This window comes from Sylvia atricapilla, chromosome 6, assembly GCF_009819655.1.
Source record: "Sylvia atricapilla isolate bSylAtr1 chromosome 6, bSylAtr1.pri, whole genome shotgun sequence".
NCBI lineage: Eukaryota > Metazoa > Chordata > Aves > Passeriformes > Sylviidae > Sylvia > Sylvia atricapilla.
In genome coordinates this window covers 13,161,181-13,178,266 of record NC_089145.1, presented here as the reverse complement: position 1 = coordinate 13,178,266, position 17,086 = coordinate 13,161,181, and the positions used below count along the sequence as shown (strand labels likewise).

The 17,086-nt window shown below is 37.4% G+C and overlaps 1 protein-coding gene across 1 annotated transcript in view; it reads left to right on the top strand.

Annotated features, from left to right (window-relative positions):
• The window catches only part of SOX6 (SRY-box transcription factor 6), a 369,253-nt gene that overhangs the window by 75,657 nt on the left and 276,510 nt on the right, over positions 1-17,086 (top strand). The window lies entirely within an intron of this gene.

Sequence of the window (17,086 nt, the reverse complement as noted above, 5' to 3'; positions counted from 1 at the left end):
GCTCAAGGACAGGTCAGCAGGGCTGGAGAGCCCTCCCATACTGATGTTTCTTGACCAGCTAGATGAATGCCTTAAAAGTTTTCCCTGATTATTTTTCTCAGGAGTTGAAAATGAATGCAAATTTTGATCTTTGGTTTGCTGATGTGGTCTATGTTGCTGTTATTCTTACTGCTTAGACAATTGGCTACTGACCATTACATTCTGTGAATAAAAGAGCCATGGAGAAGTAGGTGGTTTTTTTTTCTGAGCAGCCTTTGTTAAAATTGTCCTTTCATCTCCATGGTATCAAAAGGGCACTTTGTAACAAATAAGGGAACACACCACCTTTAAAATAATCTTGACTTTTAATTAACCAAGTGTAACCATTGTGACTTTTATTCCTTCATTTCTGAGTTCTGAGGTAGCCAAGAGCCTGCTTTGTATGACACAGATTTTTTTGTTGCGGTGCCTTAATGAAACGTGCCAAATGATAATGTGTCTTGTTTGAAGAGGAAATTGCATTCTGAGTTTTAGCATCATCCTCATTTTGTAAGGAAGGGAGCCTGCTTGGCCTAACTCTTTCTCAAAGGGGAAATTTCAGACCCCAAAGGCTGGGAGTGGTTGACAGAACTGCCTGTACGTTAATCTATATAATGCTGAAAAAAAGCAAAGTCTATTTAAAAATAAGATTGTGAATGTTCATTGGTGTTGTGGCTATTGAAAGAAATGTAAAGCTGTATGAGATAGATAAAAGAGAAATGGACGACATAAAGAAGACATGAGAACTTGCAGGAGGAACTTTTACTGAATAATATTAACGCCCAGCAGTAATTCCTGGAATTTTTTTATTAAGTGTTGCTATATTTTAGTTATAAAATATATTCTAAACTAGTCAACCTGGTGTAAGAATGATGGTAAACACTGCTCTAAAATAATAAACCCCATAAAATTGGTGTGGTCTATTTAGAATCAAAGCAAAGCCACAAGAAAAAGCTCCTCCCTCTCCATTTCTCTAAACTTTCATGGAGTAGGAGTAAAACTTTGATCCTCACGAGAGATTCAAAAGCCTTGGTGGGAGTAAGGAAGACAAATGTCTGAACTAGCATTGCTGTATAAGCACTGGTTTAGAGCTGAGTGTAGGGAATGGGAAACAGTAATCCTTGAAGCTTGATGACAAGATACAAACCTGTAGGAGACTGTATGTGAAAGGCAGGGTGGTTGTTCTAATCGCAGAATGTTTGAGGATAGTGTGCTGACTGAATGAGATAAACATTAAATGCCTCTGGAAAACTGCAATTGGTTTCTCAAGAAAAATTGGCAGACACTTGTGATCCATACTGGAATGGGAAGTGCCATCTTCCAGTCCCTTAAGGCTGTTGCAACTCAGCTGAATTTCTCATCTGTCAAGAGAGGGAAGATACACAGGCAAAGATCTGTGGGGCTCCAACTAGCAAAGAGAGAGGGAGGGTGGTAAGTGAGAGATTCCTCCTCAGCTTTGACAGTACTAGGCCTTCCCAATATCTCTGGCACTTCAGCTCTTTAATTTGGAGCTGTGCTCATACTTATGGGAGCTGGAACATCTGGACTCTTGCACAGCCAATCAGAGAGTTAATTGTAGAGCATAAGGAACCATTTCTTCATGTCCTTTTTCCTCATCTGCTGTGGACCTCCAGCTAAGGAGGGATCCAGCATTCGAATTCAAATCCTGAAATGCCTGCCCTTTTGTCTCTGAAGTCTGTTTGTTTTATTGAAATTGTACTTGTACTTTAGATTTTAAGAGAGTCATCTGAGTTGGCAGGAATTCTTGTTGCATAGCACATTACTTTCCAAGGTGGTGGAGATCCCCATCAATTCCTGCTTATCCTTAGGCTTCAAGTTCCTTAATTTTCTCCAGGGATGATTAGGCAAGCAGCAGTGCTCACTGTTTTTTCAGGAAAGAGTCATGCAGCTTTTCGGAAAGCAGTAAGTGTAAAGTCTGCTCACTTCTGCTCGGGTTTGAAACTATCATAAGGCTGCAAAGGTATCGATTTGAGTCAGACCAAAATAGAGTTACTCATGTTCAAATATATACTTAATGTTTTTAATAGGGCCCTGAGAGATGATCTGATGAGTACTTAGCAATGGATTCACAACATTACCATTCCATATGAATCACCAAAAGGGTATCTGATTCACATAATATTTTCTACTCCCTATTCTCCTTCCAGCCTGTTAGGTAGTACGTTTAAAATAATTTTTTGATAAAAAGAAAAAGAAGGTGATGTAGGTTAAATAACTAGGACTACTTAATAATTGCTCTAGAGTCATTGATACCCTATGGTCTGCTGAATATTCTGAAATTGTGTCCAATAAAAACAAAAGGAATAAATGTGTACATATAACTTTAGTGTGTAAGGTCCTCTGGTTTAAGATCCTAAACATGAAAACTTAAAAATGAGTTCTTAACAATGGTAGCTTAAGCTGAAGGCAAGTACAAAACCTGTGTTTTAAAATTTTAATTATAATTCTCTGTACTTAAAAGAAGTATATTTATTAATATTATTCCTTACTCTTCTGAAAAGATTTCAGTTTAGTGTGTTTAGGAATAATTAAATTCCTATGATGATTGTAGAAATGGACTTTATTTTGTGTGTATCGTATTGTGAATTAGAAAGTAATTGGTCTAAATTCTGAGATATAATTTGAGGCATTTGTGAAGCTTATAGGAGGCAAAGAAATATTCTGGAAAATTGGTTTTCCCTGCTACAAAGAATATTTTTTATATTTTCTTTAAAAAAATCCCACTTACTATACTGCTCGAAATCACACAACCTGTGTCTAGTGCTGGAAAATATGTATACAATGATATTGAAATGAAACATGGACTGAAGTGGTTTAGCAGACTTGGCAGCAGGACTTTGAAATTAGTCCTGTGTTGTCATTGGATGAGCTGTTCAGCACATCTTGTCTTAGCTTCCATACCAGTAAATGTGTACAAAATGTCCATTTTACTGTTATAGTATAGGAGTGAAGATCTGCAAAGTGGTTTCCCCAAAGGTGGCAGACATTATTGACATGGGCATTATTGGATTCCCAGTCTTCCTATTTTATTTGTATCAGTGTATGTAAAGCCCTCAGCTCAAAGTAGAGCTCCCTTGAAGTGAACATTTTGCTGCTGCTAAGTTTTCTTTTTAAATAGACAATGCAGGTAAAAGTTAGAGGACTGAAATTATTCCATCCTTGTGCACTGATAGCAAATTTAGAATCAAATAATCCAGACTGATTGCTATGTTAAATCAGTCTCTGCAGTTTTTACAAACTGTGGGCTTTTAGAGGTTTAGATGTCTGTCCTTCAGGACAAACTAATCAAAGGAACTTTGAATATCTGAACATGGGCCAGAGATTAACTGTGGTTGGTGTTTGCATGAAAGTCCAGTGGTGAAAGCTCACATGCATGTTTGAAAAACTCCAGCTTTAAGAGGTTGATAACTTTTAAGGCTATAGGGTCCACAGTAATTATTTAGTGTGACCTGCATAATGCAGGCGTAGAACTGTCCCAAAAGTCCCCTAGCTATGGCCAGAGGAATATATTTTTGTGGGATGTAGCCTGACTGGAAAAATTTACAGTGACAGCAGATGTACCGGAATCTTCTGTTAATTTGTTTCAGTGTTTAATTTATCTTACTTATTAAGCTGTGTGCCATGACTCTAGCTTGAATTGGTTTAATCGAAGTTTACAGCCATGCTTGTCTGTATGGTTGAAAAAATCCTCTGTTATCATGTTTTCTTTCCCCTGTGCATACTGCTAGTTTCTGATCTAAAGATTTTTTTTTCTTTCAATAAATTTGATGGAGTAAGCCTCTTGGCTGCCTTACTGCAGAATATGTTTTCCATTATTTTAATCTTTCTCATGATTCTGTATTAGTCTTTCATTATTATAAGGGAGTTCTGTGGAGAGGTAGTGGTACTTCTGCTGTCACCAAGTCGATTCTACTGAAAACTTCCCTTCTTTGCAAATGCTTCTCTTCCTATAAAGCTGATGCATTTCTCATGTGAGTGCTGCAGCTTTCTTATATATTGCTTATTAGCTGTGTTAGAAGGAAGAAAATTCAATAATATGGGCCAATCATTTGGGGTTCTGGTTATGTTTGTTTTTCTGTAGAACACATTTGGTCCTCTTTTAAGTATAACTATTTTTATTTTCTGTTAAGTCCAAAGGAATGCAGGTTACTACATTGCATCTGGTGTTGTAAAGTCTATTCTTCCTCACAGTATCTGAGTTTTTCTTCTTCCATTAAAAAGGTATCTAATAATATTGAGCATTTTGAGTTTAAAATAGTTTATAAAAGGTTGTGAAAGTAATATGCTTCACAGACTGAAAACTTTTCCACCAAGTAGAGAAAATTGTCAGAGAAATAACTAATTGATCTCTGGTCTTTTACAGCTGTGTAATGCTATGCATTACTAAAAGCTCCTGTTAAATTAATTAATGATTTCAATTATGAACTTTTCTCCAAAATGTTATGATTCGTATCAAGCTGATAATGCAGTGACCTGGGAGTGTGAAATCTGTGTTATGTAGAGAGTCGCCAGTTAATTGATTCACAAATTATTTAAAGTTTGTTACACCCAGGGGAGTGCTCAGATCCATGACAGCTATTTCTTAAAGTGTGCAAACTCTCTTTTCTTTTAAGATTGTGTTGCGCTAACAAGCATGATAAAATGGTTGCAAGCTGGATATTGGCAGTTTGTAGTGCGCTAGTTAATGTATTCAAAGGATTTCTCTAAGGTTTTTTTTTTCCTGTATCATGGCAAATGCCTATATGAAAAAGAAATTTTGCAGATATCAACAAGAAAAGGTTAACATCCAGAAATTAACTTTAGTCTATCTTTTTATACCAATTCCTTTTGTAATCTGTAATGTTTCTGTTAACTTTCTTTATCACCTGTTATCACACCTGTAATTTCTGATAATTGCAGAGTAACTAGTTTCCTGTTAAGGGAAATACTATAAGCGTTCCTGAAAAATCTTCTGATGTTTAAATATAGATTATTTCATACAATATTGTAGAAGGCTTCAGTTTCATAATATAGATTAGTAGGAATTACACGTGAAATACAACCTGTATTCCAGGATTTAATATCAATTTCACTGTATTTTACTGACTTTGTCATGTCTTTGTACAGAGGCCTGAACAGGAATTTTCTTATTTGCTACAGATGCATAGAGACAGGAGGGGATGTTCAGTGTAATTCTGTCTGATTTTAACATCTTAGTTCACGAGTTACACAACAATTAAAAATTGAAATGTACAAAGAATAATATAGAAGGAGGTATTAAAATAAGTTAAAGTACTGTTAATATTTTATAAACCTTGATGAAATTTTTATAAATGTTATTAAAGCGCAGTTGGGTTGACTTTAGTGTTGTATAAAATGACCCCTTTCACAAATCCTTCTGAGTGCCAGATCTTTGCTGAAGGGACAAAAGGACTCTGTAGGGCTCCCTGGGTCTGAGGAGAGACCAGGAGTTTGAGGTGTGTCAGGAGAGGTATTTCTTGATCTGGAATTCTCGTGGTCGGAATATTAACAAGCAAAATTTTTTTCTGCTTGTTTTTCTTTTGTACTATCAAAACATTTGGGCTCATGTAAAAATAGAAAATTTTTTTAGATACTGGCAGTTAGAGCAAAAAGAATATCATGGTGGTAACTGGCTAGTCCTATCATCTTTCTCACTTTTGGAACGTTCTGCTGGCCCAAGGATTTAATTCTCTCGATTACCAGTCACTTTTCCCCTTCTTTTTTCTTGGATCATCTCTCCACTACTAAGACCAAATAAAACATTTGCAAATGAACGTACATCTTGTGTTATGAAGTTGCACATCGCTGCAGGGCCCTGAGAAGCTGCCTTGAAAGGGAGCAACTTAAAACTAATATCTGCATTGTAGGAAAAAAAATACCATTTCAAATGCTGAGTGACTGCTTCTGTTTCCTAAAATTAAGGAGCCTATAATCTCAGCACCATTAACAAGTGCTGTCATTCAGATACACAGTGTCTGGCTGATTTAAATAAAATGAAATGAAGATAGTTGTTTCTGGTCCCTTGGCTTCACTCATTGCCATAAACATATGCTCTGCGTCCCGCTTCTTTCCATCTTATTTATGACTTTAATTTGTTGTGTGGGCTGCGCTAGAAATTAAATTTAATACAATTCTCCAAGGGACCCTGTCATATAATAACATGGTAATTTCTGTGTATCCTTTTGAAAAATGAGGAAATTAATTCTTCCTGACATGTTCTAATTATTCCAGTGTGAACGGCAAATCCGTTTTTCCCAGCCCCTGAAGTGTTATAGGCAAATGGCTGCTGTTCAAAGCTGAGGTGCTAATGCTGACCAGCAGTGCGTTTAATTTGAAACATGAGCAGACACCTTTCAACACACCTTTGTAATATTGGAGCACTTTACAGAAATTAATTCACTACTTATTTGGCAGCTTAGCCTGGGGGTTATAGTTTTTATTCATCAATACTATAGTCATGTTAGCACAATGTTTCCTGCTTCCTCCAGTGCTCTGTGCCTGTGAAGCAAAACGCAGACTGAGAAAGGAGCAATGGTTTGTTTTAATGTATTTACTTTTAATGTGGGGACATGGGTACCGTATTTGTACACAGAATTTGACAATTCTGTGTTGTGGTGTATTTACCGTTTGGAAAGAGGCACTATGAGGCCTTCAGTGGTCAACAGTTTCAACTGAAATTACAGGGAAGAAATTATTTTAACCAGCTTCCTGTGAAAGGGTTCTTCCACTCGAATGCTGGCCTCTGTTGTGACAATCCAATGCCTGCTTCCTCCTCTACTACGCTGTTGAGTTCTAACTCAAACCAGAATGCATATGCTGTAAATTTAGGATTCCATAATATACTTGGCATAGGTAGATTTTTGCCAAGGAGAAGGCAACAAATTATCAGTATAGGCGCTGAAACTCGCACAAGTGATTCTGGGCATTTATGACTTTTGATATATTGCCTTTGGGAATTTCTATTTTAGTGTGTTCATTTTGTGCAGGACTGCCAAGTGAAGTCCTTCAAGAGTCCCAGATTTGTAATACACAGATGTTGTCTTTGTTAAGTGTTCTTTCAGCATTCAGATGCATGGAAGTATAAAAGAAATTTCAACTATTCCAAGAAACAGAATTTGACAGAAGGCACCAAGTGGAAGAGTCTGGAATAGTTACGACTTCATTTACAGCTTTTCTGCTATAGATGTAAAGAAGAAAGGATAGTTTTCAGACGTGTTGTTGAAGAATGGGAATGAGGAATTGTCTTAAAAACTTTGTTGACTCCTTATCTATAGGGAGAAATGTGGTGGGGTTTGGGGAGAGTTCAGTTAAGGCATTAAGGGCATGAGGCCCATGAGGCTCAGCCAAACATGAAATCTGAGTTTCTGAAAAAAAAAAAAAAAAGAGGGGAATGGATAGAAATAGTGGATCTATGAGAGGTGGAAGGGAGCATTGGCTGCCTGAAATGGGGTGGAGAGCTGTGAACAAAGGGTGTCAGCTAAGGCCAGAGAAGATCAGATCAGGTTGAAGGTCATTATGTGTTTTAGTGGAGAATTACGAATTACGGGAGAACACCTCAGTATGAAGTTCTTTATACAAAGTCCTTTCTGTAATAAGTAATTAGCTGAAAAAAGTGTTCTTCTCATTCTGAGTAGTTATTTACATTGAGATAGTTGAATACATAGTGAGAAGAAAGAAATTTTACATACTACTTTCATAAAGAGAGGTTTTAAACAATAGTTGAAATTTCTTTCTGACCAATTCATAAGAAATTTGAATTTCTTGAGGAGGTCCTATAAGAGATATACTGTTGTAAATTCTCCATGCAAGTGATAGACTGTGGTAAATACTCTTGCTCAACAGTTTTTATTCAAAGAGGTTCAGAATGAAATCTAAATAGTGTAACTACTGGATGTAGTTTTAATTTGAAAAAGTAAATTTTGGCATTTGAGTTTTCGCTATAAAGGCTAAGTTCTCCCCATGGAACTCTGCAATGGAAGCAGGAATTAGTTCCAAAAGGCTGGAAATCTTGTGAATAACTCCAGTGGTAAAATATGTAAGACAGTGGTCTGAGTGCCTGAATAACAAAATGCCAGGAGGGCATGGCCCCATCAGAAAAAAAAAAAAAAAAAAAAAAAAAAAAAAAAAAAAAAAAAAAAAAAAAAAAAAAAAAAAAAAAAAAAAAAAAAAAAAAAAAAGGCACATAAACTTAGGTGTCGTTTCTGGTGTTGTTTTTTCTGGTCACTCAGCACTTGGTCAAGCTTGTGACCCACTGAGATTTATTTTGTTACCGAAAAATTAGTAGGTAAAGGGCAGAAAACATGAGGTAAAACAAGCTACATATATAGAAGCATCAAAGGAGTGTTCGTGGCTCAGCAGAGGCAGTGTGTGCACAGCAGCCACAGGGACTAGGAGGGACATTGGCTGAGTTTTAAGGATTGTTACTGCTCTATCCTTTCTGTATGTCTAAAGCAGCTGAACGTGAAGGTGCCTTCTTTTTCCCAGAACTGGAGAGATCTCCTGGGTGCTTGGAGATCTTGCAATGCCACCTAGATCTCTTCTTTCCACAGCCTGCCTGTGTGTAGCTGCTGCAAGCACGGTGGTGGAAGCTGTGGCCAGCTGTCTGAGCTCTCCTAACATCTGCTGCTGCCTGAAAGCCTAGTTCAGATTCCAGTCTACACACCAGGATTAGCCACATTACTCATCATTCACTGTACTCTCCTGTGTTATTCTCTACATCTTTACCAAGGCTTCAAGGTTTTAAACACTAATGGCTCTGCAATAGTAGGTTTATTAGAGAGGATGGTAAGAGGAATAATATAAACAGATTTATTTTTTCTTTGTCCACCGTTGCAGCAGTAATACCCATGTCTATGCAGAACTTCAGAATAAAAAGCCTCATAATTCAGGTAGTATTTAGTGCCTTGGCTGCTCTGTGTTCGTATCAATCACTCTGTTTTAATGTTTTCAAATGTCATTTTTCTGATACTTCCCTGAAGATGAAGTCTGTGGGAAAATTCAGATTGAAAGGGGTCTCTGGAGGTCTCTGTCTCTTGTCCAGCCTCCTGCTCACAGCAGGGTCATATGTGAGGTCTGACAGATTACTCAGGGCTTTATCCAGGCAGATTTTGCCAAACCTCCAAAGGTAGAGTCAGCACAACCTCCCTGGGCAGCCTGTCTCACTGCTCATCTCTCCTAAGGTTTTCTTGTCTGCTTTGAAGAGGCACAAAACTGGTTATCTGGGTGGTAATGTAGGATAGGTCTTTTAAAAATGGGTTGCCTTAGTGACCAACAATATGCAGCAACTTCTCTGCTGTCCTTTCTGCCTTACCTTTTTTCATTTGATACCTCTAGGTAAAGCTGATGTAATCTCTCTTTCTAACTGAGATCCCTTTTCAATGGGGAAACCCCTCAGCTCAGATTCTGCAAGTAACCATTTTGGCTCCAAGTAAAGTGTATGCTATTAAATGCAAAAAGGGCAGGCTAAGTTTCAACAGTGAGCACCAGATATTTAAGCAACAAATCTTAGCCTGTGAGTGTGGTGCAGCTGAAAGCCCCTGAAGGGTGATTTTTTTTTTCCTATTACCCTCCATGGTAAGGCTTTCAGCACAGGATTACAAACAAAAATGTGTGTTTATATCTGGCCTGGGCTCATGACCTTCAGTTGTTGAGCCCTCATCTTTCTCTGTACTAGTAAACGTTGATTTCATAATTTGTTAGGGTTTTGGTCTCTTTTTTTTTTTTTTTTTTTTCCCCTCCTGGGATTGGATTGCAATGGAAGGATTTAATTAGAAACGGAACCTGTCATCCCAAAGGCCTCTGATTTGAACCCAGCCAAGTAAATGATAGCAGGTATTGGTTACATTTCGACAATTAGATTCTCTGTGTTGTGTTAACTGATGGTTCAGATCCACAGGGGTGTCCACACGACCCATCGATACCAGCACTGCCTGACGGCTTTTTGGCAGCTTCAGAGATTGTATGAGGCTTGGAATGGAAATGGAACTTGATCTCTGCCCACTGCTGACACTGGCTCCTTCTGGGTCGGGGTCAGTGCAGACTGGTGGGGCAATGTGAAGAGGCCAGCGTGGCCAGTGGCGTGTCTGTTCTCAGGATAAATGGAGCCCTTTCAGTTTCGGAGCCTGTCAACCTGGCGTGAGCAATAAATTTACTTGTGGGCAGAAAACAGAAAAGAAAGCAAGACTACCACATCTGTGTTGAAAGGTCTCTTGTTCATCAGAAGAAGGAAGCAATGTAGGAAATAGAGGAGGCAAGGTCTGAATAATTGCTTTTTCTGGGCTAGAAATGCAGTAACTTCTCTAGCAGATGAATGAAGAGTTGTTTGTCGCTTTCCCCCCTAATTATCTTGAGTTCATTGTAGATATTTTCTGTGGCAAACCTTTTTTCTGTTTATCCAAGAGACATCACTGACTGAATAATCAATAAGCCTTTTTCTCCTTCATCTATTCAAGCATAAGACTGGGAGTATTGAGTGAAAGAAGGGGAGGGGGGTTACCATCACAAATATTTTAGAACAATTTACAGTCTTTCTCTTCTAGGTAGTTGAGGGGGAAAATTCTTGAAGATTTTCTGCTGTTCTCTTCATGATTACTACTTTTGATATAGGTTTATAAAAATGTATACTTCATAGAATTAAGGCACTCAAAACATTAGTACTGAAATATCAGAATTAAAACGGATATATTCTAAGATATTATGTATGCACTCTTCCCTTTCTTTTTTCCTCTGTTCTTTAGTTATGTCCCTTCTTCTTTATTCTATCATGGTCTAGATTCCTCTGTCTGTCTTTTTATTTGATTTGTTTCTTCTCTTAAATGGATACAAGGGATTTATAAAAAACCATCGGACAAAAGAATTTCAATAGCAGTTTGAATCTGTAAGTCTTTTTTTCCCTTAAAAAATAAATTTTCAAATTCTAACAATGTTACAAATTCTAGAGCCACTCCTATTCCTAAGCCTGTCCTTACATTATATCAGCAGATATTGCAAGAAGAGAAACTAAAATGTAGAAAACTTAAATAGAAAATTTTTTGATTTTTTTGAAAGACCATTGAGAGCTTTTTAAGCAGCTATCATTTTTCCTATCACTTCAGTCATTGCAGCTTTTTCTTCAAAGTATTATTTAAAGTAATACTGACATTTTATTCTGTGAAAAACGATGCATGCTTTGCACATTTTCTGTGTAAAAGTGTCTTACATACAACGTATAAAAAAAATCAGATGGAAGTAGAAACATTACTTGCTACTTGGCAAGCTGCCTTTTCTCTAGCAGCAAGACACAGAAGTGGATGCACTGGCATTTATGATGTACTGCTCTTCCTAACTTCTGTCTTGCTTCTGAGAGCCTCAGTTTTTGTGGCTGCTGTGATGCCCAGCCTGACGCTGCTTTTAACAGGCTTGTGCTGCACTTGCTGCAACTTTGCATTGCCCTTTGAATTGCATTGCAACTTTGCAGTCCATGCCTCCAGATGCCCAAGTGCCCTTCTTGATCACGTAGGCTTGATGTCCCCCAAATCACCTGCCCTTGAACTGGTAGTGTCCTTGCATTGTTTCACTTTGGTGACTGAGCCACACTCAGTCTGAGTATGAGTGAGTGGGCATGGGTGAGTCTGAGTGAGACTGAGTGGGCATGGCCTTTCCCTTAATTCTGTATCACAATACTGTGTTATTTTTCTGCAACCCCCGACCTTACTGATGATTGAATATGCTGAGGATGCTTTCAGAACCTCTGAAATAGGACAAACAGGAAAAAAGCCCTCTCTGAAATGATGCAGTAGAAGTATGAGTTGCAGAATACATTACTTTTTGGATCGCATTTATTTTCTGAATGGATAGTGCAGAAGTGACTTTGCATTTTGTGTTGTTGATTTGGATGCACACTCTACTTGCAAAGAACTCAATAGTCACATGGAGTTCATTGAGTTGCTGTGGCAAGAGGTATAAAGTAGGCAGAATAGATGTAAAAGTTTTAAGCAAGGGTTCATAACTATGTGGCAAATCTGGATGCATATCAATCTTCCACGTTGTTAGAGAACAACTCATTCCACCATTTCTCAGAGAACCTTACCTCACTGAAATAATTTTACAACTTACTGAAATTATCCTAACAGAAATGGTTGTCAAAATACATTGGGTGAATATTTATGATTATTAGTGCTTATTGTTACCGATAAAGAATGAAGTTGATATAGAAACTGGTTGAATAGCATGAGAAATTCAGGGAAGTTCTTAGTCTTGACCCAAGCTGAGATTGGATAAGCCTGGAGCTAGGGAAGGCGTTGCAGGATGTCTTTATAGCCCCTGCCCGGCTCAGTCTGCTGTGGAGGAACATGTCACAAAGAGAAAGGGAAAGTCAGGGAGACAAAACTGTCCATGGATTTTTTTTTTTTTTTTTTTTTCCACAAGCTGCTTCAGCCTGAGTGCCCTTTCTGCCTGTCAGCTACAGTGTGGGAGAGAAGTGGTGCTGATCCCATGTGAGTCAGAGCCTGAGATCACATTTTGAATCAATAATCTACAGGAAATTGGATGCTCTCTAAAATCCAACTGAGACATAGATAGCAATGCTTTTGATAAACATGACTGAATCGTGGCCATTTTACATTTGTGTGCACGTGCACACACACACACACCTGAGAATGTGCTGTGAATCAATTTGTGACCCCTTTGGAAACATGTTAGTAAAACAAGGTCACAGTAAAACAATTTGCTTTGTTAGAAATAACAAGGTTATGGTAAAGCAAGTTGCTTAAACATGCTCAGTGGTGAGATATGAGGATGTGTGTGGTATACACCTGAAGTGAAACTGCTCCCAAAGACGTGGGAACATGAATTAAACATCATGTACATAAAGGAATAACTCTAGGGAGAGTCTGTGTGACACTGTTAGAGGATTTGTTTAGCTCTGGAAATGTCTATATTTGAATTGGCAGAAATTGTGCAGAAATCTCCCAAACAAGTAACCCAGTCAAGAGCAATAACCTAAAAGTAAGTAGGAGGACTGTAGAATAACATGATTGTTTAGTTAATGTAGTTTTTAGTATAAATAGAGTTTCAAGTCAGCATGACTTTAATGCCAACCCTCCCAGCACATGAAAAAAAAAATATTAACACTTGAAACTAACAGCATGTTAGCAGCTAATTCGTGCATTATTTCAGTATCATTCATAAATTACTTTTGAATCCTTTGACTTAAGAAAAAGAAAATCCCACAAATCCTACTTTTGGTCAAAGCATAAGACCATAATTAACTCGGCATGTGCTTTTGAATTAAGAACACAGTGTTCTGAGCTTTCTTAAAAAGCTTTTAAAAATGTTGGGGGAATACTTTCATAGAGCCTTATTGACTGAGTGGAGTTTAAGATTTGTCACATATGAAGTGATGTTAATTAAATATTGTTATTCCCTTCTGTCAATCAAGGAAGGTTAAGCTTTTTTTGTTACTTGAATAAAAAGGGAAGTGAAACAGGTGAAAATATATAAAACAGCTGTGAGGAAAACAGGAGGAATAACGTAGTAGGAATTTAATTAGTCAGAATTTATGGGGGATGCAGGAGATTTAGGTGCTAATTCCAAAGCATTGCATTTTTTGCAGTACTAATACCATTTGAATATTTTTGGACTTTTTGGCTAGGTATCATTTACTTAATGAATGTAGAAAATAAATATAGTGGCAGAAGGCCAGTTTTTGATGCATACATATGCTTTACTTAAAGTCATATTTGCAAACTGATGTTTAATATGTCTGTCACTGAAACCTTCTTTCTATTACACCAAAGTGTCGTTAATCAGGATCCCTCAGCTCTTTCAGATGCTATGGGTATATTTTGAAGCCAAATGAGTTATTGTTTTTATTAGGTATTTAAGTATTGCTGATAATGTCTCCCCAAACTGTGAATTTTAAAATGATTCGTGTCTGTATCCTTTTATTTCTGTCAGTGTGCCTAGGCCTATGGGTGTGTAATAGGGGGAAGAACAGCTTCAGGACAAAGCTTTCTGGAACTTTCCTTTCTGGAAAAAATGAAAATTGGAGTCTAATTACACAACTTGAAATGCTGGTAATTAAAATCCATCAAGAGACATCATATCTTCTTCTATATAACTATTACAATTGACAGTTCTAAGGACAAAATTAAGAAGCAGCTGCAGACCTATATAATAATAGCTAAGTTATATTGTTTCATCAATGTATTAGGCTTGGACAGTGTATTATTGCTGTCAATATTCAAACCTTTGAAGGCATGAAAAGCACAGAGGAAGAAATGTGGAGCTTATTTTACAGTTTCTTCGTGTTTTCTGCTTAATGGGGGAGAAACTCCTGTGTGAACACAATTCAGTCAATGTGGGAAATTCTGCCTCTATATCTTTTGTTTCCAGGCTCGTCATATTTTCTTGTGGGTCTTTGGACACAGTGTGGCCCATGATGACCTAGAATCATGAAAAACTGCTTCCAGAATTTCAATGCTTTTGAAATTGTATAGGTACTGGGGTAATATTTAATGAAATGAGACTCTTCTTTGGAATATTGGGAAATCTGTGGAAAATGATGCCTGTAGTTAGTTTTTTTAACTTCAACTTGGATAACTGAGGAAATATGGGTGCTTTGAGCTAGAATTCTGGTTACTAAAAAAATTCCAAGCAAGTATAAAGTCCCCCCAGTTCTAATACTATTTTAAAGCAGCCAAATTTGCATTGCAAATGTCATGTTTTAAATATTCAGTATGTGTTTTTCTATTATTGTGGGAAATTTTTTTCCCTATTACAGTGTTTAAGTTTCCTTTACCTGAGGAATGTGAGCTGGAGGCCTCCAGAATCCTTTGCCAACCTACCTGTTTTTGTGGGGCTTTACCTCCCTGGCCAAACCTTGTAGGCAAAACTGTTGAGCTTAAGTGAACAAATGTTTACAGCTCAAATTAAAGATCCAGGTTTTTCAAGTGAAGAGCTCTGAAGGACTGCGTAGAAAGGGACAATGTAGTATGTACTGAGCATTGGCACTTCGTTTTGATGTGATTTTTCTTATAATCATATTTTTTTAATATCATAAACTTTCCTTTCTACATCTTGTACACACAGATAAAATGATGAAGTATTCTAGTTTTGTTATTTTATTAAAGAAAATCAAAATATTACTATCTTTGAGCATTCTTAAGTTCTCTGAGTTTTGGAACTAGGAATTCTGCATGTCCCCTTTGGCCTGGAAATATCACAGTGTTAAGCGCAGCATCTCTAACACTTCAGAAAATCTGGGAGAGGAGAAAGCTACTCAAACCTGGAGCTGTTTTGTTCCCTAGTACGAGATATCACCAATTAGCAATTAAATTAATCGATTTGCCCTTCATTAGCTATTTGTTTTGATACTAACTGGTAAGTAATGTATTACGCATCTTTGAAAAAGTCTGTTATACTTTGATCTGCAAATATTTTATTAACAGAGGCTATAAACCACAATGAGTGGCTCAGTTGCGGGTGGTTTTTTCATGCTTATTTTGATGATATAGCAGTATCTTGGGATGACATACTGTAGTGAGTGAGGATAAATATGTGTTGCCAAGGTCTAAACAGCAGCAATATGGAAGTAATTCAGCAGTCAGTTTCACTCAAAGTTTGAAATCTGTGCTGTATTAGAGGTATGCATAGAAGCCGTGTTAATTGCTAGCTTGTTTTCCATATGGTTCTGTTTTAATGGAGCACATTTGTTGCAGATGGTTGGAAAGTGGGTTGGACAGTGCCTAAACTGGCTATGACTAATTCATACAGTGATTATACTATACTTTAATGTTTAACAGTCCCCTTTGTAAACTTCTTTCATTCACAGTTCCCTTGCCATTGAAATGTGGTCCAAGATAGCTGAAAAGTATTCTTCTTTATTTAAACTTGGCCTTAGAGAAGAGCAAGAACACGGAGTGTGTAGTCATCTTTTCCCTGATTCAAATTCAAAACCACACCCCAAACTTGGTTCTTCAGATGGGTTATCACCATTATTATTATGGTTTGGTGTGCGTATTTCGCTGAGGTAATGGTCTCTAAGAAGAGCCACTTGAGGAACTGAAGTGACCTTAACAAATGCTAAAACTGGCTTTGTTCACACCACAGTGCTTTTACCTCTTCACTGGTTTGCAAGTAGGTATAGACATTTTGGATAACAACAGCCATTTCTTGTTTGAAGGTTTTAAAATTGCTAACTTGGGCTTGAGGACACTGAAAATTTGCAGTGTTGAGGTGAAACTGAAGGAAGAATTGCAGCAATAAGACCGTGGAGTCATTAAGGATGATGCTGTAGATCAGCTTAATGATGGCATGCATGACAGGAATCTTTCATATACTAATGTGGTGTTTTAATGGATCTTCTATGCTAAATCCAGAGAGGAAATTAAAATATAGAATATTGCTCAGCATTGTTGTAGTTGATTCTTATTTGGATCTCTTGTGACACAGCTTGTACAACTGACTTTCCCTTTGCTGACGACTACAGTGAATGTCACAGCCAAACTCCAGTCAATGGTTCTTTGTTAAGGAAAAAAAAGAGCTCTACGGTTCAGTGGGTTTCTCTACCATTTTTACTGTTGTTTTCTCACATTGTCACTAAAATATTCTCTTTGTTATCTGAATGGGACATCTGCTGACTGGCTTAGCTCTCTTTACCTGATTGTGTGAAAAGTCTTGGTTAAATCTGTGAGGCCTTGGAGGCCCAGTAACCTGCTAAGTGCTATAGAGCCTGAAAGACATTATGTCCTTGGACTAACTTGTCTCTTCTACTTACAGCTGTATGTGATATATAAAAAACCCTTACATATAAAAGACTGGGGAGACTGGGGTGAATGTAATTTTAATATACTTGTGGACATGTTAATGAGTAGCTGTTTTTTCTTACCTGTAAGTATGTAAAAATACAAACAAGCTCTCTGTCATAATAGGGCAGAAAAATAGAGCAGGCAAGCTTTAAAAAAAAAGCCTTTTTCTCTGGCTCTATCACAAACCTGCTCGATTGGAATTGATAATTTGTTTGAAGTGGTTGGAAATCCACTCAGTATGGCTAACAACGTAGAATAAT